Genomic DNA, 22,187 nt, shown 5'->3' on the forward strand with positions numbered 1-22,187 from the left:
CGTTCCTAAGCCAATGATAAAGTCGCCAAAGGGAGTAGTACACAAATCGACATTTAATCCTCGTGCCAAAGGAACACAGAATTATAATATAGTAAAGGACCTGGCCCAATCGCCGTCCACTATGTCGACACTTGAAGTACCACAAAATTGCCCCTCCCAAGAGCAAGCTTTATTATCAGCAATAGGTGGGATCGGCCCAATGGATTCCAATCTTGTGGCCTTTGATCATAAAGGATATGACCCTCAGTTACCAGCTCAACTAGCTTTCCTTATTCAAGTGAAAGCACTCAACAAAACTGTTCATCGAACAATTATTGATGAGGGGGCATCTACATGTCTTATGTCGATGAATTGCTGGAAAGATTTAGGCTCACCACCCTTGTCGAAATCGTCAACGACGTTAAAAGCATTTGATGGACGATCATACACTCCATATGGGATTTTAAGTAACTTGCAAGTTGAACTGGGGGGCAAAACAGTAGGAATTGATGTTGAAGTAATTGATGGAAACCTCGATTACAACATCCTACTAGGAAGGCCTTGGATCTATGCCATGGCCGCGGTTGTGTCGACCTACTTCAGGAAGATTGCATTTCCCTTCCAAGAAGGAATTACAATCGTTGACCAACAAACTTTTCTCCCCAACAGTTCACAAGTTACAGGAAGCATTCCAATGATCCATGGAAGGAATCATTTGCTTCAAAATATCGGAATAGGTCTCCTAAAAGACCCTGCCTTAATGGGTACTTTCGCCCTACCGCCTCCAAGTAATCTGGTGGGAGTGGCCACGGTGGAAACCTACAAAATGAAATCTAATCCAATCTTCTGGTTGGATTCGGAAGATTCCTAGATATTTTGTCGGCACCGAGGATAGTTCCTATCTCAGGTCAACCTCGTTAAAAAATGAAGAGTCGAGGATAGTTCCTATCTCAGGTCAACCTCGTTAAAAAATGAAAAACCATGAGGATAGTTCTTTTACTATGTCAACCTCATTAAAAAATGAAACAATCCCCTTTCCAGATCTCAATGGTAAACCTTCATTCCAATCAACAAAGTTGAATGCAATGAAGCTTGGGGGGCATGCACCTCGATTTGCATTATTATGCTGGGGGCATGCAAACTTATCATCGAGCAGTTTTAGCAATGTTCATGCTCGTTAAAAAAATAAAAGCAATCACCGAGCAGTTTTAGCACATAGTTCATGCTTGTTAAAAAATAAACATAAGTTGTGAGCAATCTTCCCCTAGAGTTCAAGCTCATCCAGAAAAAATGAACCGGTAAATAGCCTTGAGAAATGTAACCTTTGAAAGCCATATTAAAAGCCCTTGGTCGTGTTTATATGCCATCACCTCCATCTGTTCATTTGGCCAATCGTTCACCTCCATATGTTTGTTTACCCATTTTGAGGAACAGCTGCGAAGAGTGATTTCACTTAGCCATCCTTGTGACACTGCCGTGATTGGAGAATTCCAACCTGTACCTGGAATCTGCTGCTATCCCTGTTCATCACTCGTTCCTCAAAAGGCGAGTCTTCTTTGAGCTCTTTTCACTGACTCGTAAAATATGAAAAGTTTGCCGAGTTTTGGCCTTCCAGCTCGTTAAAGCGACCGGAAAGCTATCCCTCCTCTGGATTTTAATCTTTTTGGACCTGAGGGATTATTGCACAAAAAGATCGAGCGCTTGTTTGTTCGGCTCGTTAAAGCAACCGAAAATTCATCCCTAAAAAAGTGGATCAAAATCCAGGTTCGCTGGCATAGAACTACTTGAAAAAGTTTGTAGTAGCATGAATGGATTAGAATGGGAGCAACTAGAGGCTTTTAGTTGCTTGGAGGGATTATCATGGGAGTGAATGGGGGTCTACTTTAGTGAAAAGCCAAATTGAGTCAGGGGTTGGGCACCTGGAGTTGTTGGTTGGCCCTTGGGGGTCTTGTAGCACCTAAGGAAGGTTTATAAAGTGTTGGTTTATTGGTTCCACTTCGTTAAGGTGATCTAGGAGTTCGAATCATATCACATTAACTCTTCATCACATGTTTACCATGGTTTCCCGGTAACTTGGGTAAATGTTGGAGTAGGGTGCTACATCATTTTATTGAAATATTTGCTATTTGGACACATATGCCATGAACCATAATTTTTTATAACCATCACCACTAGTGAAGAGAAAGTACTTCAGCTAGGTTGAATTATTCTAGCTTCTAACATTTATTGAACCATATGATCTATCTCACTTTTCTATTCTATTCATATGCTCTATTCACTTTTGTAGATCCACTAGAGTGCAGGATATAGGTGTTGTGAGCTCTATGTAATTTCCTTGGGATGAAAATAGAAACTTAGAGGTAACCACAAACCACTTGGAAGTTGCAATCTAGCCCTTCTAACTTTAGAGAGGGCTCTATTTGTCTGAAATATTCAATCACTTAGATGTTAGGCTAGGTATGGTGCTGAGTGGGGTGTAATATTTATAGGTTTGCTGGAACGAAGGAAGACAAATACATTGGGCATGGATTCATGTCAAGTTGATTATTTTTTCCAATGTGTTGAAGCCCCGAAAATCAGGTCTACAACAAAGGGGATACCCACCCGGTCCTGACCTTGGTTAGTAGCTCCTTTTCCGTTTGGTATAGTGGGTCCGACTGGGGATACGGGACTAGTTTCCCAATATATGTGTGTGTGTGTTGAGAATTGATATTTCTTTCCTAATGATTCCTAAGTAAAATGCTTTCTATTCTAAATCTAATCTAACAACATGCAATTGTATTCTAATAAACAGAAATATCTAATTCTAAACTAACCTGAGATGTAATTTTTCTGTTATGCGATCTAAAATGATTTCAAATGACAGTTGGTAATAAAGATCATTCAATTGTTATGAGAAAAGAATTCAATAAAGATAAACCATTTCATATAAAAAGTTAGATGAAACAGTTGTGAAAAACATATCGCATAGTAAGCTACTCATATACTAAGCATAAATAAATAGCTATCACTATACAAAAGTGCCAAATGATAACTCAAGCATTTAAGCATTCATATATAAACAACTGAACATAAATATCACCATAAAACATAAGCAGACATAGTTAAGAGATAAAAGTACCATTTATAACTAGTTCTTCTCATGAGCTGTAGTAATAATGATCCATTTCTTCTTAATCCAACATCCACTAAGAGTACAGAAGCGCAACATCAGTAGTAGATATTAAACGCTGATATCAATAAATCTTGTTCCATTAATTCATCAAAACCTCCTCGGAGGGTGCAAAAGTGCATGTTCTGAGGACAGGTTTTTGATAAATTTCTAGACCCTTCTCTAAATGCATGAGAAGGATTTAAATAATACTAACTAATTCTAAAAATAATTTATTACAAAAATGTAGGATACAGTTTAAATGACCATCCTCATTTCAGGCAAAAATAAAGCAAAATTAAAACTAAAATTGAATCTAAAACTAAAACTACTAACTAACTATTTATGTATCAGTTCCTTGAAATCGCCTGCATTCAGCATTTGCTTGAGGAGAGTTGGTTGGCCGAGTTCCGACTTTAGTTTCCCTGTGAAAACGGAATCTGTAAGAGCTGACGCCATCTTCTCGGCAGAATTAATGACACATTTGAGAGTCATGCACTGGCTGTGTGGTTTTACCAAGTACGCCCAGTAAGAATCCCAATTCAACTTGGTTAACCTTTGGATTGATTCTGCCTTTTCTTGAGCCTTTTGTCTCCAGCTTGTTTGTAGATGTTGTACATTTGGTAGATATTTACATACCACTTGATGATATACCTGATAAATATCACTGGTTTTGAGTTCCAGTTTTACTTTCCATCTTTAGCACTTTTTCCTACAAATTTTTGCGCTTACAGGCGACTGAGCAATTTGAGGCTTCCCATCTCGAGGGGTTTTTCCTGGTGATGCGTGATTAGCGCTAGGAAACTGCCTTCGTTTCTTGATCAGGGCTTCCTTGGTGTGATTTTCGCCTCTTGTGCTCTTTTGATTAGAGGATATAAAGCTTAAATTATGTGGAAAGAACAACTTATATGTTCTTGGTTCTGAGCTTTTGAATTCTCTATACATGATATCATTGTTATTTAGTACTCATTTAACCATGTCTGTATACGGGAGAATTTTGGGCCTTGCTGCTATCCTGTGCAAAAATGAACATGCTAGATCTGTGATAGATGCCTCAGAAGACCCGTGTGAGCCTGCAGTAGTCATAACCTCCATTACCTTATGTTAAGTTATGGTATGTTCTATGCTTATAACAGTTTACTTCTTTTTCTTATTATATTCCACCGATTAGCAATCACATGTACATAAATTAAAGTGCAGATATAACATTAAACGATCGACAGAAAACAAGCCAAGACAAGAGACACAAGATGTGGCGGCTAGCCAGGGACAAACCCCATAATGTGTGGGGAAACCCTTTGATCAAATCTTCTTTTATCTTCAATAATTCAGTAGAGAGAAATAGTACAATAAATCTGATTCATATCAGCAGTAGCAAACCCTAGATCAGTAGCATCAGCATTAGCGGCTTCATTATCAAACTAGGGCAGACCATATCTCACAAACCGACAATCGGATTGACTTCATTCCACCACCAAAAGTTTCGGCTTCCAGAGGAGGTTCAGATGAACCTACAGTGCAGTTCATATGAGGAGATCTTCTAGGCCATGCAAGCCAATCTTTACTTCTGCAGTTGCAGCTTCAATTTCAGCAGTTTCCGGCTTCAAACTAGGGCAGTCGATATCTTGCAAACCGTTCGCCGGATTGACTTCATTCCACCACCAAAAGTTGCGGCTTTAAAAGGAGGTTCAGATGAACCTACAGCGTAGTTCCAAAGAGGAGATATTCTAGGCCACGCAAGTCAATCTTTACTTCTGCAGTTGTAGCTTCAGTTTCAGCAGTTTCTGGCTTCAAACTAGGGAAGTCGATATCTTGCAAACCGTTTGTCGGATTGACTTCATTCCACCACCAAAAGTTGCGGCTTTCAAAGGAGGTTCAGATGAACCTACAGCGCAGTTCCAAAGAGGAGATCTTCTAGGCCACGCAAGTCAATCTTTACTTCTGCAGTTGCAGCTTCAAATTCAACAGCTTCCGGCTTCACATGTGTGAGAGAGAGAGACCCATTTCAGCGCAGTAGAGAAGAGACTCATATCTGCGCAGTAGAGAGAGAGAGATGTGATGAGATGAGTGAGTCCAAATGAGGAAAAGTCCTCTTATATTTATACACAACATTGGTGGGTGAATAGATGCGACTGTTGGGCTTCTGAGCCTACATGAGTTGTAGGTCGGCTTGATAATAATTCCATAATCAAAATAAATTCATATCTCCATGAATACTTATCGGAATTGGATGATATTTATATCAATCCTACACCTCTCGACGAGAGGAATCTAATAAAAATATTATTAGCCATGAATAAGATGACCCACATGAAGTTTTGCCCTGGTTGCCAATTTTAACACTCCCTCTCAACCATGGAGAACTTCATCTGCAATCTGTCTATCGGTCGTTACTATTCATCCATCAAATGCACTGCCTTGTATAGCCTGACCCCTGCTCTGCTCTATTTTGCCTGTTCTACTTTGTCTTGTTTTGCCCTGCACTGATCTGTACTATTTTGTTATGTTCTGCTCTGCTCTTGCATTGTTCTGTTCTACTTTGCTTTTGTCTGAATTATGAAGAAGAAGAAATGATCGAGGATGTATCATACTGACTCAAAGTCAGTCTCAGAGTATGTACTACTGGTCCCAGACCAGTCTCAACCAACCCAAAGTCAGCATCATAGTGAGTACAACTCCAATGGTCCCAGACCAATATCATCCTCCACTGACTCAAAGTCAGTCTCAGAGTATGTACCACTGATCCCAGACCAGTCTCAACCGACCCGAAGTCAGCGTCATAGTATGGTACAACTCCTACCATTGGTCCCAGACTAGTATCATTGATCCCAGATCAATGGAGGTCATCCTAGCGTAGGGAGTATGGTAGTTACAACGATGCATCCATCAGTACTACTATGGTCCCTAACTTCATTTCCCTGCTCATTGATCAGATGAGATGTACTTCCCATGAGTCCCAGACTGCATGGGTAGGATGCCTCGACAGGAGAACTAATCAATCCTGTCCTCACAGGAGAACACATCAATCCTGCTACAATCGCCATGGAGAACACATCAATCCAGGCCGCCATGGAGAACACATCAATTCAGGCCTCACAGGAGAACACATCAATCCTGCTACAATCGCCATGGAGAACACATCAATCCAGGCCTCACAGGAGAACTAATCATCCTACTACATAGGAGAGCGAATCATCTTGTTCCACAAGAGAGCGAATCATCTTGTTCCAGTGCGCACCACCAGGGGAGGGTGAGTCACCCTGTGGTCGTATGTTGCTCCAGTAAGAACCACAAGCCCTCAGAGCTCCCAGAGCTCAATGTATGCAACATCTGGGACCCTTGTACAAGGGTTTCTTGATGACTCCAAGTCGTTTGGGAAAATCACAAATTAGATCTTTCCTCAGGGCTTTGACAAGGTGTATCAACCTGTACATCATCTTAATGCGATGGAGCCTCCTTGCTCATCAACTTACCATACCCCAGATGATGTCTATCTGCTGGAGCAATCGACGAATACGAGATTCCTCAATAATCGAATCCCACCTCTGGTTGTTATAGAGAGTCACAATGGTATCCAAATAGCTCACTGAAGAGCTTTCGCAACCAGACTACCTCACACGAGGTCATGCTAGCAATAGTATATCCTGCTTCAACGGTGCTCAAAGTCACCGACTTCTGCTTCCTGCTCATCCAAGATATCGAAGCAGATCCCAAGGTGAAACATCACTCAGAAGTGCTCTTACGGTCCACCACACTGCCTGCCCAATCATCATCAGTATATCCAAGTAGTCTCACATCTTCGACAATGTATCTTAACCCATTGTGCCACGAAGATATCTCAGAAGATTCTTGGCACCAATCCAGTGTATGTGGTGGGGTTCAACCATATGTTGGCTGAACGTGTTGACTGCAAAGCATATATATGGATGGGAGTTCACTAAGAACATTAATGCTCCGACGAGTTGCCGATACTCGGTAGCATTTCGTAAAATAGGTCCAACAGCACTATCGCTTAACTTCTTGAAGTCAAGCTCCATCGGAGTAGTTACAGGCTTGTAGTCCACCATTCCGAATCTTTCCAATATCTTCACCACATATTTTCCTTAAAATAGGAAAATTTCTCCTGGCTTTTGCCACACTTCAAGTCCTTGGTCCTTCATTTCAAATTCAGAAGCCATCTCCCTCTTACATTTGTGAATGAGAAGGTTTGCACCTGTAGAAAGAGGTCATCCACATGCAACACCAGTATGATAGGCTTTTCATCTTCAACCTTAAAGTAAAGGTTAGGATCGGCTTCACTCCTAGTGAATCCCAACTTCATCAAGTAGCTATCGATCCTCTCATACCATGCTCGGGGTGCTTGCTTCAGCCCATAGAGACTTCAGAAGTCTTTGATCATGTAGTATGGCCTGGACAGCTTCCATCATCGTGCAGTTCTTCCTTCCCACCACACCATTCTGCTCAGGAGTATGTGGTGTAGTAGTCTCCCTCTTAATGCCAACCTCAGGTATGCCTGAGTGAACCAACTGTAATATATTGGAGGTCTTGCTTTGGCTTGAGGGGAATGGTCCCCTTTTGAGCTTTCCTTCGGCACATCCCGAACATACACCTTCTTTCTCTACTTGGAATTCGGGCATCCCTGTTACCATCTGTCTTACATCGGGTAGAGATTTGTAATGAAGGTGGGAAAACCTCTGATGCCAAAGTTCGGACTGAAGCGTTGTGTCACAAGACATGACACCTAGCGGACTTCCACCGACTTGATATTAAGAATCAACTCGAAACCCAAGAGTGAAAGCATCTTTAACATTATTTTTCCATATGCGTACCTTACCATCGCTGAAGGTTACCTTATAGCCTTTGTCTTCCTTTGCCGATACGGATACCAGGTTCTTTTTGAGATCAGGTACATATAATACATCTTGTAAGTGAATCGTATTACCTTGATTCAGTTTAAGAGAAACATTGCCTACACCTTTCACTGGGTATTTCATGTCATCTCCAAGGACAATTTCCAGGTTAGTTTCTTTCTCTACCAGATTATAGAGTACTTCTTTGTAACCAGTGAAGTGTCTTGAGGCACCACTATCAATGAGCCAAATTCCCATTGAGTTCGAAGGAGCGGAGGTAGATAGAGCAGCTGGTAGATAATATTCAGCCTGCTTATTGTCAACAGTGTTAGATTCATACCTGGAATTTCTAGCCTTCTTGAATAGTTGCCCTCTTCCTTGATTTCTCGCATTCCTTTTTCTTTTGTTGTTGAATTTTCCATTCCTCCGATTACCATGAGAGGGATTTTGATCATCGTCACGGTGAGAGTCCTTTCTATCAGGGCATTCCCTTGCATAGTGACCTGCTTTATTGCAAATGAAACATCGTCCTTTTCTTCCACCCTTAAATCCAGCCTTTCTTTTCGATTTAGACCCAGAATTATTCCTTTTCTTAGCATGAGAAGAAAAAGCAGCAGGAGGACCTTTAGGCAAGGGCATTTCCTGCTCTTCTACCCTTGTTTGTTCTTGAATGCATCTAGCCATTAATTCCTCGAGACTAGGAATTACATTATTGTTCAGAAGAGTAGTCCTGAACACATACCATTCAGATGGTAATCCTTCAAGAGTTGTGAGTGCCATTTCTCTGTCAGTAATAGTTTCCCCAATAGATAGGAGATCGTTCTTGATCTCGATGATTCCTAAGAAGTATGCTTGCATACTTTCATCTTTACCCTTCTTGATTTCCCTCAGCTTATTTCTAAGAAACAAAACTTGATTTGCATCATTAACTTTAAATAAACTCACCAGTCTGTCGTAGATTTCCTTGGAGGTGTCTAGATCAGAGATGTAGGCCACCAAGCGCTTGTCAATAGAGTCCTGGATGATCTTCTTTGTTTTTACTTCTCCATTTTTCCATTTGTTCCAGGCAGCAGCAGATGCATTTGATGAAGGCTCAACAATATTGCCTCTTACATGGTCCAGCACTCCTTGATCTTCAAGGGTTAGATCGATAGACATCTTTCATCCGTGATAGTCAGCTTTCTCACGGAGCTTGTCTTCGGCAGGAAAGAGTGTTGAGGACCCCATAGTTCTTTTAGGATAGCCTTGCCAATCTTCTCTTCAATGATTGCTCTTGCTCTTGCTCGGGCTTTGTCTTCACCTCAGCTCTGATACCATGTTAAGTTATGGTATGTTCTATGCTTATAACAGTTTACTTTTTTTTCTTATTATATTCCACCGATTAGCAATCACATGTACATAAAGTAAAGTGCAGATAGAACATTAAACGATCGACAGAAAACAAGCCAAGACAAGAGACACAAGATGTGGCGGCTAGCCAGGGACAAACCCCATAATGTGTGGGGAAACCCTTTGATCAAATCTTCTTTTATCTTCAATAATTCAGCAGAGAGAAATAGTACAATAAATCTGATTCATATCAGCAGTAGCAAACCATAGATCAGTAGCATCAGCATTAGCGGCTTCATTATCAAACTAGGGCAGACCATATCTCACAAACCGACAATCGGATTGACTTCATTCCACCACCAAAAGTTTCGGCTTCCAGAGGAGGTTCAGATGAACCTACAGCTCAGTTCATATGAGGAGATCTTCTAGGCCACGCAAGCCAATCTTTACTTCTGCAGTTGCAGCTTCAGTTTCAGCAATTTCCGGCTTCAAACTAGGGCAGTCGATATCTTGCAAACCGTTCGTCGGATTGACTTCATTCCACCACCAAAAGTTGCGGCTTTCAAAGGAGGTTCAGATGAACCTATAGTGTAGTTCCAAAGAGGAGATCTTCTAGGCCACGCAAGTCAATCTTTACTTCTGTAGTTGCAGCTTCAGTTTCAGCAGTTTCCGGCTTCAAACTAGGGCAGTCGATATCTTGCAAACCGTTCGTCGGATTGACTTCATTCCACCACCAAAAGTTGCGGCTTTCAAAGGAGGTTCAGATGAACCTACAGCGCAGTTCCAAAGAGGAGATATTCTAGGCCATGCAAGTCAATCTTTACTTCTGCAGTTGCAGCTTCAAATTCAACAGCTTCCGGCTTCACATGTGTGAGAGAGAGAGAGACCCATTTCAGTGCAGTAGAGAAGAGACTCATATCTGCGCAGTAGAGAGAGAGAGATGTGATGAGATGAGTGAGTCCAAATGAGGAAAAGTCCTATTATATTTATACACAACGTTGGTGGGTGAATAGATGCGACTGTTGGGCTTCTGAGCCTACATGAGTTGTAGGTCGGCTTGATAATAATTCCATAATCAAAATAAATTCATATCTCCATGAATACTTATCGGAATTGGATGATCTTTATATCAATCCTACACCTCGCGATGAGAGGAATCTAATAAAAATATTACTAGCCATGAATAAGATGACCCACATGAAGTTTTGCCCTGGTTGCCAATTTTAACACCTTAAGATCTTCTTCCTCAAGGAAACTATACATGCCTTCCCAAGTAGTAATACCAACATCTTTGTTACAGCTGGTGTCTGTGTACCAGGGAGTCATCTCTTTATCTTCAGAACTAGGAGATTTACCCTTAATTCCCATAATATCTTGAACTCTGCTCTGTATACTTCTCAGCTCCTCACTCCTACAGTTTACAAATGAGGTGAGAATGATGATAAGAAAAGGTGACGGGAAAGATTTAAATGCAGAAAACATATAAAATATATCACCTTACGTGAACTGGCTCCTTGATAAGATCAAAACCATATTTCATTAATGATTTCCAACTAACTCATTAATTAACATAAATGCGCATAACTGGGCCTCTGTTTTATGAAAAAATATTTCTTGAACAACGCGCCATGTAGATCTGCGATAAGGCTATTTTGCGATTTGCTTCGCAATATCACAGATCGCAGTATCGCAGATCGCAATATCACAATATCGCAATATTGCCATATCGTCATATCGCAAATCGCAGTTCTTTTACATGTGGCAAGCATCCGTCAATGTGTTTTCTGTGAAATGCGATTCGCAAGATACGCCATTGCATATCGGTATTTTAAGGCACTTCAGCGTAGGTGATGTTTAAGGGATGCAATGCGATGAGGGTTTTTTGATGCGTGATTTCACATCGCAATTTCGAATTTTTAGAATTCCGCTTGTGGGAAGGTATCCATTATCCTTTTTGCGATGCGACGTGTTTTAAGGAGTGATTTTATTCTAACTTATCATAAAACTTAAGTCTTTTTATATTTTTGAGGGGATTCTCCTAAGTTTATGATAGTAAGTTTAATTGAAAAAGGAAATACAAGCATTAATCGATTTTTTTGAATTTTTTAATAAGGGTCCCCACTTATTTAGTATTAGTGATAAAATTAAATAAGAAGGGGGGTTGTTGCTGGCCACAACAATTGGCAATTCACTTGGAAGAACCAGTTATCTCTGCTTTTCTTTTGAATTTCCTAAACTTCCAAAACATAAAATTTTCTAGAAAATTAAACTTTATTATAGAAAGATAAAATACATTTTGCTTTTCAGCCATCAATGATAGTTTGTTTCTTCTATGTGAACTTTGTTTATTTACTTCCTAGAGATGGTTATTGTATCTATATCAGTCACTACTTGGTTTATAAAGATAAAAACAAAGTCTTCTCAGTAAATCAGTTTTAAATATGCTCATTTGTTGTAGGTAGAGCCACTGCTGCCAGCAGGCATTTATAGCCTCGACAGGGTTACCTGTTACCCAGCAATGATCCTGTATCCCACTTGGAGAAATATGCAATGTTCAAAGAGAAATCCATATCTACACTTATCGCTTTCATTTTATTTTAATCCTTAAAGAATAATGCCTTGGTTTGATAGCCAAATTATGATAGTGCCACTCAATTGATTTATATCTTTGTTGAACAAGTTGGCTCATGATGAGACCCCTTGTCTTTTGATTGCAACAATCTTGAGTCATTGCCCTGTTGTGGTGTGCAGTTTTGGCAAAGTCAGCAAACTATAATATCTATGATCATGATAAGTCGACTCATGATGATACCTCTTATTCTTTAAGTTTAAAGTGTATCATTGGATTATTCCCTGAAGCTTGTGATTCCTTAGGTGGGGAGGAAGTCATTGTTTCCTTAAGAATAGCTCTGGATGGCAATGGTAGAGTTTTGTGGAAAGAGCTTTTCTACAGAGAATCTTTGTTTTGTTATTGATACCTTTCATTGGACTGATATAAAACAAATTCCCACTAAAGGTTTATTTTTATCAAAATTTACAAGGTTAGAACTAGTATCATATTCAGACTTATAGCTTTTTGACTGTATCTTTCAATAATAATGACCAACTTTCTAAATTATTTCTATTTATACAAATGAAACAAAAAAAAATATAAAAGAAATACTTGTCCTTTTCTTGAATTCCAAATGTAACCGTTTACAACTGGTTTTATTGTGAAAGTAAAGAAAAACCAATCTACAAAAATAGAAGAACGATCTCCTATGGAAAGTATTTTTTGAGGATCTGCCCATTCACAGGTAAAGATTCTCTTTTTCCTATTAAATCCTGTAACATAAAGGTAGATGGGCCTATGATTTCTGCGATTTGGAAAGGGCCAAGTCACATTCGTTGAAACTTCGTATGTTTGCCCTTTTCCTCATGAGCCTTGTCCCATTTTAAAACTAGATCCCCTATCTGAAAGTCTTTTCTGGACATCATGTTTGAGTCAAAAGAAGATTTTACTAATGCTTGGTGATGAGCGTGAGTTATTTTAGCCTGCTCTCTTTGATCTTCTAGCTTAAGGATTTGTAAATGCCTTAGTTGTAAGGAAGAAGTTGGTGTTTCATCAATATATTGAACTAAGGCCAAAGAGGGAATTGCTAGATGAGTTGGAAGAACCACTTCTTTCCCATAAACTAAATTAAAGGGAGAAGTGCCAATAGAGGCTTTTTGCATTATTCAGTCTGCCCATAAAGCATATATTAAATACTTGTGCCAATTCTTATGATTCTGGTCAATGGTTTGCTTAATGATCCTGATCAAATTTTTATTTGTAGATTCAGCTAACCCATTCCCCTGTGGGTAATAATTGGCAGAGTACTTATGCTTAAAACCTCTTTTGAGTGCAAATTCATTCATAGCATTGCCAGGAAAATACGATGCATTATCAAACATTAAAGCAAAGGGTAAACCAAACCTGGTGATTATGAACTGATCTATAAAATCAATGATGTGTTCAGCATTCGCTGTCTTGAGAGGAACTGCTTCTACCCATTTAGTATAATAATCTGTAGTTGTAAGGATATACCTATGCTTTTTAGAAGAGTGAGGAACAATCTCACCTGTTATATCCAATCCCCATTGATCAAAAGGTTGTCCAATGTTGACTGGTTGTAAAGGTAATGATGGCTTCTTTTGTCTCCCAGCAATAGTTTGACAAATTGACATTTCCTTACGTAGCTATGCACGTCTTTGAATAGTGTGGACTAGTAATAGCCTGCGTGGAGGATTTTATGTGCAGTAGCGTCTCCAGCATAATTTCCACCCGCTAGTCCATCGTGAAGTTCCTGCAACACCTTTTCAGCTTTAGATTTCTCAATACATCTAAGTAGAACGGAATCATAATTCATTCTAAAAAGTACATCGTTCAAGAGATGATATTGCTTAGCCTTCAACCTTAAAGCTCTTTTCTTTGTATAATCGAGGTTTGAAGGGGCATATCCATTCTTTAGATAAAATATGATATCAACGTAGAATGAATCAACATCGTTTAGGCTTACCTCGTACATTTTTATCTCTGTAGATGGTATTTCGGAAATAAGCGATGCTCCAACCAGCATTTTCAAAAAGCCTTAACCTTTAACAATATTTGTTGGTTTAATCTCAACATCATATTCTTGTAATGCAGTAACCCAATTGGCTCTTTTCTCACCCACATCTTTCTGTACTGAAAGATTTCTTACTGCTGGAAACAGTACTATGATCTTTGTATGGGTTTTAAGCAAAAAAGGTCTGAAATATTTTATCGCTTTGAAAACAGAAAATTCTTGTTTCTCTATGTCTGAATAATTTAACTCAGCCCCTTATAGATTTGAACTGAAAAAATCAATTAGGGCTTCTGCCTTTTCTTGATTTGCTTGAGTGAGTATCGCAGCATATGATCTATCAGATGCAAATGTATATAAAATAAAAGGATTGGAAAAATTGGGAGTTGCTAAAGATGGAGCGTTAACAATCGCTTGTTTGATTAAATTGAATGCTTCATATTCATCTTGGCCCCATTCAAAGATTGAGTTCTTTTTAATCATTGCCTATAAAGGAGATATGATTCTTGAAAAATCTGGAACAAATCTCTTTACAAAGTTAATCTGGCCAAGAAAAGATTGCATAGCTTTCTTATTGTGAGGCAAAGGTATTTTGGAAATCTCCTTGATTCTGTTAAGATCAATATGGATTCTAGATTTTGACACTATGAATCCAAGAAGTTTTCTTTCACTTAATGCAAAAAAGGACTTTTTTGGGTTAAGTGAGATTCCATACCTTTGACACTATTGGAAGATCTGTTTTAAATCTCTGATATGATTGCCTCGCTTCTTGGAATACACAGTTATATCATCCAAGTAGATTACTACCAATTTGTTTACTAGTCCCTTAAATGCGATGTCCATGTCTCTTTGAAATGTGGCACCAGCATTGATCAGACCAAAAGGCATCTTTTGATAGGCATAAGTACCCCATTTGGTTCTGAATGTGGTCTTTAATTGATCACCAGGATGGACCAAAACTTGGTTATAGCTGGAGAAACCATCCAAGAAGGACATTAATTCTGATCCTGCAACTGCCTGCAATATTTGCTCCATAGGAGGCAAAGGAAAATTATCTTTTTGGTAGGTTTTGTTCAGATTTCGAAAGTCGATGCAAATTCTAATGTCTCTGTTCTTTTTTCTAATGGGAACCATATTGGAAACCCATTGATAATGTCGTACAGGAAAAATGATTTTGGCTTTCAATAGCTTATTAATCTCAGATTTGATCTGGTTTTCTAAATTAGGATGGATCTTTCTCAGTTTCTGTTGGACAAGTTTTTCATCGTTTATCATTGGGATAGTATGATAGTATGTTGGATGATAGAAGAGTCATAAGTCTTAAGTTCATCGTAGTTCCAAGCAACGACACTTTTATATTGTTTCAAGAGATGAACATACACTAGTTTTTTTTCAGGAGATAGGCCAAGGCCTAGGTTGATATTCTGTGGCTTAGTATCAGTTCCTAGAGTTACTAATTCATAGTTTAGAGTTGAAATTTGAAGCTTTGAATTGGTAGATCTTTTGAATCGATCTTTCAAATCATATAGATATTCTAATTTGACTACTAATTTTGGCATAGCGTTATTAGTGATATCTTGTTGCAATTGTCTGTCATGTTGGTCCTCATCAATTATCTGATTAGTATAAGATCCCTCAGAGGTGAGGAAGCTTACAATATCAGGATCATCGTTGAATGTTCTCCAATTTGTAATGTTATCAGGGATTGAGGGTCTAAATATTAATTTGATTGAAAATCTATCGGGGCTAAAGTCTTCTTAGGGAATGAGCTTGGAAGCTACGTTTTCCAAGAGGTCGGCACTAGCATTTTGGATTCTAGGAATTGATGAAATATTAAATGCTATAAAATGTTCAGTCAGATCTTGTACTAAAGATTGGTAATGCTTTAAATGACCTGATAGACAATGTATAGTATTCCATACCTGTCTGATAACAATTTCAGAATCTCCAAAGACTTGTAGATATTTGATGTCTAATCCAATTGCTTTGTATAATCCTTGGACTAAAGCCTCGTATTCTGCAGTATTATTGGTGCAATAGAACTCGAGTCTACAAGTTAGCATAGTTTTGTTTCCTTCTGGGCTAACTAATACACATCCTGCTCCTGCTCCTTCATTAGACTTAGAACCGTCAAAAAATAACTTCCAAAATAAAGATTTATTTACAAGATTATCTATAAAATTAATACATTTAGAACTATCTATTTGAGAAAAAATTTCTACTTGAGATAAAACAGAATGTTCTAAGTAAGGTGAAGTGTGAGCATTAAAATTTCCTGGGAAAGAATCAACAAAATAGTTGCCAATTATATTGTTGTTGTATGCTACCGATTCATTTTCTCCTTCCAATTCTGTTACTATGTATTTCTGATGTCTTTCTCTCTCAACCTTTATATGATTTGTCTTACCATTGTAAGGGAGCCACATGTACGACCAATCGGTTGCAAAGTATCCATGAAGCTTTTCTGACCAATCTCTGCTAAAAATTAAGCCATAGAATTCTGGAATGTCTACAACTAGAATATCGATAACTTGACATGCCTTTGGATTAGATGATAGCCTTATGGTAACCTGTTTTAACTGGCCGATCACTTCAACTTGCGACTGATCCAACTGCACTATGCGCATAGCAGATTTCTGAGGTTAGATGTTCAACTTTGCACAAATCGATTTAGGTAAGATATTGGATGAGGCTCTTGAATCCACTAAACAATTATGCAAATTTTTATTGAAAATTTCATAAGTAAAAATAAAAGGCGGAGTATTAGATCTTGACCTTCCTCCAATTAGAGCGATGTCATTTGGATAAACTTCGTTAATCACAGTATTTGGAGGTCTTTTCATCTCATGGGAAGTTTGCAAGATTACAGCGACGGGCAGAGGTGCAACTGGTACTGCATGCAATTCTTTAAAAAGGAGCTTTTTTTGATGTTTTAACTTGCTCAACTCATAAAAAGTGATGTTAGCCCTAGTCTTCTTCATGTCTTATATGATATTATACTCCATTTCATCCAAAACAATCAATGTTTTAGATGGAGTTAGTGAATCAGTTTGGATTGGGCTTGTTTGAGTCGCTTTGGATGTCGTTTTCTTGGCTGCGACTTTATCCTTAGGCATTGAGCTTGCGCTCTTTGGCTTAGGAGTAGGTTGAGGAGGATCGAGTTGATTTCTACTTCGAGTACTAACCGGCGATGCCTCTTGATCCTCTTCATCGGGGAGGATGAAATCCCACATACCTTGTAATTCTACAACTTCTTCTTCATCGGGAGGTTCTTCAGTAGCAATTTCCTCTTCTTATTCTTTTGATTCAACACTTGTAATAGCGTTAGGAGGTTTTGAATCAATCGAATAATTTCTTCTATAAGGCTTGTAAGGCTTTTTAGAAGAAGTCTCTGCTACTTGTTTCTTTATATCAACCATTTCGTTAGACATGGTTTTCAAAACTTTTTGCAATCCTTCTAAATCAAATGGGTCTTTGGGCTATTTTTTCTTTGGATCTTCTTTGAAAGAAACCTTTTAGATTTACGTTCTTCAACGGCGTTTTTCTTTTCTAGAGCTACGATACGTTTCTTTATCGCTATTGCTTCCTTCATATTGTCAGTGAAAGTTGTTTTGTTAGCTCTATCCACGAAGATTGCTATGTTTGATGGTAAAGTGGAGATGTACCATTCACTTCGCACTTCTTCGTTTAGTTTAGAAGCAGTAGGAATTTTGTTCAATAGTTTATTAAAACGCGAGTTAAAATCTTTAATAGGTTCCTTTGACTCAGCTCTAAGGTTAGACAGGTCATTAATTAACATCGCAGTGGACCTGTCATCACCAAACTTAGTTAAGAATTGTTCTTGGAAGATCTCCCAACTAGTAATAGACCCGGATGGTAATGAGAAATACCATGATCCAGCTGCTCCTTGCAACGTGTAAGGGAAAAGCCGAACGACAGCGTCTTCATTAGTGACCCCATTGAGATTTATGGATAACATAAAATTATTTATGTGTTCTTCTGCTAGCATGCCTACTTCAGGATTAAACTTAGGCAGCCATTTTTCAGGATGGGCCGGTATTTGACTCAAGGGCGCAGGCATTAAGACTGCCCCTGGGTTATTCCATGGCATTTGGGCCATCGTTGAACTGCTAACAAAGGAAAGCACAAAAGATGATCCTTGTGGTTGGGAAGATGAGGATATTACAATTCTAGATGTTTGAGAAGGAGATGTTGAAGTTCTAGTGGTCTGATGGATGATGATTTGAAGTGGAGGAGTGGATGGTTGACTTCGCGGTGGGGAAGTTGAGATGGATGATGATGACAAAAGAGTCTCACTATCAGACCCTTTAGGTGATTTCCTTGCTCTCTTCCTTGTAGGTAGAAGTAACTAGGTTGGCTCAATACCAAACTTTTCGCTCTTTAATCTGGTGAGAGGATAAGTAGGATTATATTGCGAAGTCACACTGCCTTGAGATTTATCAGATTTTTAGGAGATATTGAAAATTGTTGAAGTTTATGAATCAAAGATTCAACTTTAGGAGGTTCAATAGTAGATTTCTCTAAAATGTCAGGGTTTACGGTAGTGGTTGTTGTTCTTTCGACTTCTTTCTCAAGATTTAAAGATTTTAAGTGCGATGGAGAAGTCGGGGGAGATGGTGAGGGCGATTTACTCTCAGAATGGTATTTAGATTTAGACTTACTTGCCATTCACAGTTCGGGCCCTCCTTCTAGCGCCAAATATGTTGAAGCCCCCGAAAATCGAGTTTACAACAAAGGAGATACCCACCCGGTCCGGACCTTGGTTAGCAGCTCCTTTTCCGTTTGGTATAGTGGGTCCAACTGGGGATATGGGACCAATTTCCCAATATATGTGTGTGTGTGTTGAGAATTGATATTTCTTTCCTAATGATTCCTAAGTAAAATGCTTTCTATTCTAAATCTAATCTAACAACATGCAATTGTATTCTAATAAACAGAAATATCTAATTCTAAACTAACCAGGGATGTAATTTTTCCGTTCTGTGATCTAAAATGATTTCAAATGACAATTGGTAATAAAGATCATTCAACTGCTATGAGAAAATAATTCAATAAAGATAAACCATTTCATATAAAAAGTTAGATGAAACAGTTGTGAAAAACATATCACATAGTAAGCTACTCATATACTAAGCATAAATAAATAGCTATCACCATACAAAAGTGCCAAATGATAATTCAAGCATTTAAGCATTCATATATAAATAACTGAACATAAATATCATCATAACACATAAGTAGAAACAGTTAAGAGATAAAAGTACCATTTATAACTAGTTCTACTCATGAGCTCCAGTAATAATGATCTATTTCTTCTTAATCCAACATCCAGTAAGAGTATAGAAGTGCAACATCAGTAGTAGATATTAAACGCTGATATCAATAAATCTTGTTCCATTCATTCATCAAAACCTCCTCAGAGGGTGCAGAAGTGCATGTTCTGAGGACAAGTTTTTGATAAATTTTTGGACCCTTCTCTAAATGCATGAGAAGGGTTTAAATACTACTAACTAATTCTAAAAATAATTTATTACAAAAATGTAGGATGCGGTTTAAATGACCAACCTCATTTTAGGCAAAAATAAAGCAAAATTAAAACTAAAACTGAATCTAAAACTAAAACTACTAACTAACTATTTATGTATATGTTCCTTGAAATCACCTGTGTTCAGTATTTGCTTGAAGAGAGTTGGCTGGCCGACTTCCGACTTTAGCTGTCCTGCGAAAACATAATCTGTAAGAGTTGGTGCCATCTTCTCAGCAGAATTGATGACACATTTGAGAGTCATGCACTGGCTGTGTGGTTTTACCAAGTATGCCCAGTAAGAATCCCAATTCAACTTGGTTAACCTTTGGATTGATTCTGCCTTTTCTTGAGCCTTCTGTCTCCAGCTTGTTTGTAGATGTTGTACATTTGGTAGATATTTACATACCACTTGATGATATACCTGATAAATATCACTGGTTTTGATTTCCAGTTTTACTTTCCATCTTTAGCACTTTTTCCTACAAATTTATGTGCTTACAGGTGACTGAGCAATTTGAGGCTTCCAATCTCGAGGGGTTTTGCCTGGCGATGCGCGATTAGTGCTAGGAAACTGCCTTCGTTTCTTGATCCAGGCTTCCTTGGTGTGATTTTCGCCTCTTGCGCGCTTTTTTATTAGAGGATATAAAGCTTAAATTTTGTGGAAAGAATGACTTATATGTTCTTGGTTCTGAGTTTTTGAATTCTCTATACATGATATCAGCGTTATTTAGTATTCATTTAACCATGTCTGTATACAGGAGAATTTTGGGCCTTGCCTCTATCCTTTGCAAGAATGAACTTGCTAGATCTGTGATAGACACCTTAGAAGACCCGTGTGAGCCTGTAGTAGTCATAACCTCCATTACCTTGGGATCTTCTTCCTCAAGTAAACTATACATGCCTTCCCAGGTAGTAATACCAACATCTTTGTTACAGGTGGTGTCTGTGTACAAGGGAGTCATCTCTTTATCTTCAAAACTGGGAGCTTTACCCTTCTTTCCCATAATATCTTGAACTCTACTCTGTATACTTCTCAGCTCTTCACTCCTACAATTTACAAATGAGGTGAGAACGATGATAAGAAAAGGTGACGGGAAAGCTTTAAATGCGGAAAACATATAAAATATATCACCTTATGTGAACTGGCTCCTTGATAAGATCAAAACCATATTTCATTAATGATTTCCAACTAACTCATTAATTAACGTAAATGCGCATAACTGGGCCTCGGTTTTATGAAAAAAGCTTTCTTCAACAACGGGTTGTGCAGATCTGCGATAAGGCGATTTTGCGATTTTCTTCGCAATATCACAGATCGCAGTATCGCAGATCACAATATCGCAATATCACAATATTGTCATGTCGCCATATCGCAAATCACAGTTCTTTTACGTGTGGCAAGCATCCATCAATGTGTTTTCTGCAAAATGTGATTCACGAGATGCGCCATCGCATATCGGCATTTTAAGGCACTTCAACGTAGGTGATGTTTAAGGCATGCGATGCGATGAGGGTTTTCTGATGCGTTATTTCGCATCGCAATTTCGCATTTTTAGAATTCCGCTTGTAGGAAGGTATCCATTTTATGATAGTAAGTTTTATTGAAAAAGAAAATACAAGCATTAATCAATTTTTTTGAATTTTTGAATAAGGGTCCCCACTTATTTAGTATTAGTGATAAAACTAAATAAGAAGGGGGGTTGTTGCTGGCCACAACACAGTGATAGGATGAAGATAGAAGGGGTATTCTACAGGGGAAAGGTAGGAAGTCTTGGTCGTGAAATTAAATTAATTCATTGTAGGAGGGTGAGTATAAGAAGGGTAGAAACAACACATAGAACATCAAACTGTGGATGAATTCTAAATGTTGTTTTAAGAAGAAAACATAGATTGTTTGCTAAATCAGAGCACCTTTTAAATGAATTATGAGATAAGTTCTGGTTCAACCAAATAGGAAGACATACATTTAAGATATGTAAATAACATGAGGTAAACTTACAACATGAGAGAAGCACAACACCATCAAGAGCTGACGTAGGAGTCATTATAAATCTCGCCTTTGTCTTTCATTCGCTTGAAAAATCAACAAAATACAATATGCATGGTGTTTTATCTCGTCAAACTTGACCAAAATTTGCTTGATTACAATTACATCATAAATAGGCTAAAAACAATAGGTTTCCACCTCTAGGAATGGAATTCCCTAATATGATTTTTGTTTCTAGCTAATGCAGTGAAAATATAATTGCTTTCTGAAAATTAGGGATGGTTTGACTAAATATTTTCCAAGAATATTTACATTAAATTCTCAGTCCAAATTGAACTTATGAGTCATTATATGCCTCATAACATTTACCCATATCATAAAAAAAATTACAAGATATTTTGACATGAAAAACACGGTCAAAAGGCTGACTGTGTGAAAGTGCAACATTAGCACTGGGCAACCTCCCAGTTCAGCAAAAATGCAATAGTGAAGCACAATGACTGATATTTTTTTTATATGTCCTAAACAGTAATCTGAATTGAGATGAGTTTTTTACAGCAAGTTAATATCATTATAACCCTTCTCAACAAAACATTTGAGCCAATTCCAAGTCATAGATCTTGATAAAATCCAAAACTGGTTGTAGATGATGGTGGTTCATTTTAAAAAAAACATGAATCATTTTGACCTAAAATTAAGTGTTCTTATTCATCTCACCCCCATGCATCTACTATAAATATTTCATGGTAAACGGGTACAA

This window comes from Pinus tabuliformis, chromosome 6 (genome assembly GCF_031772625.1).
Source record: "Pinus tabuliformis cultivar Carrire ecotype Pingquan chromosome 6, CPIR1, whole genome shotgun sequence".
Classification (NCBI taxonomy): Eukaryota; Viridiplantae; Streptophyta; class Pinopsida; order Pinales; family Pinaceae; genus Pinus; species Pinus tabuliformis.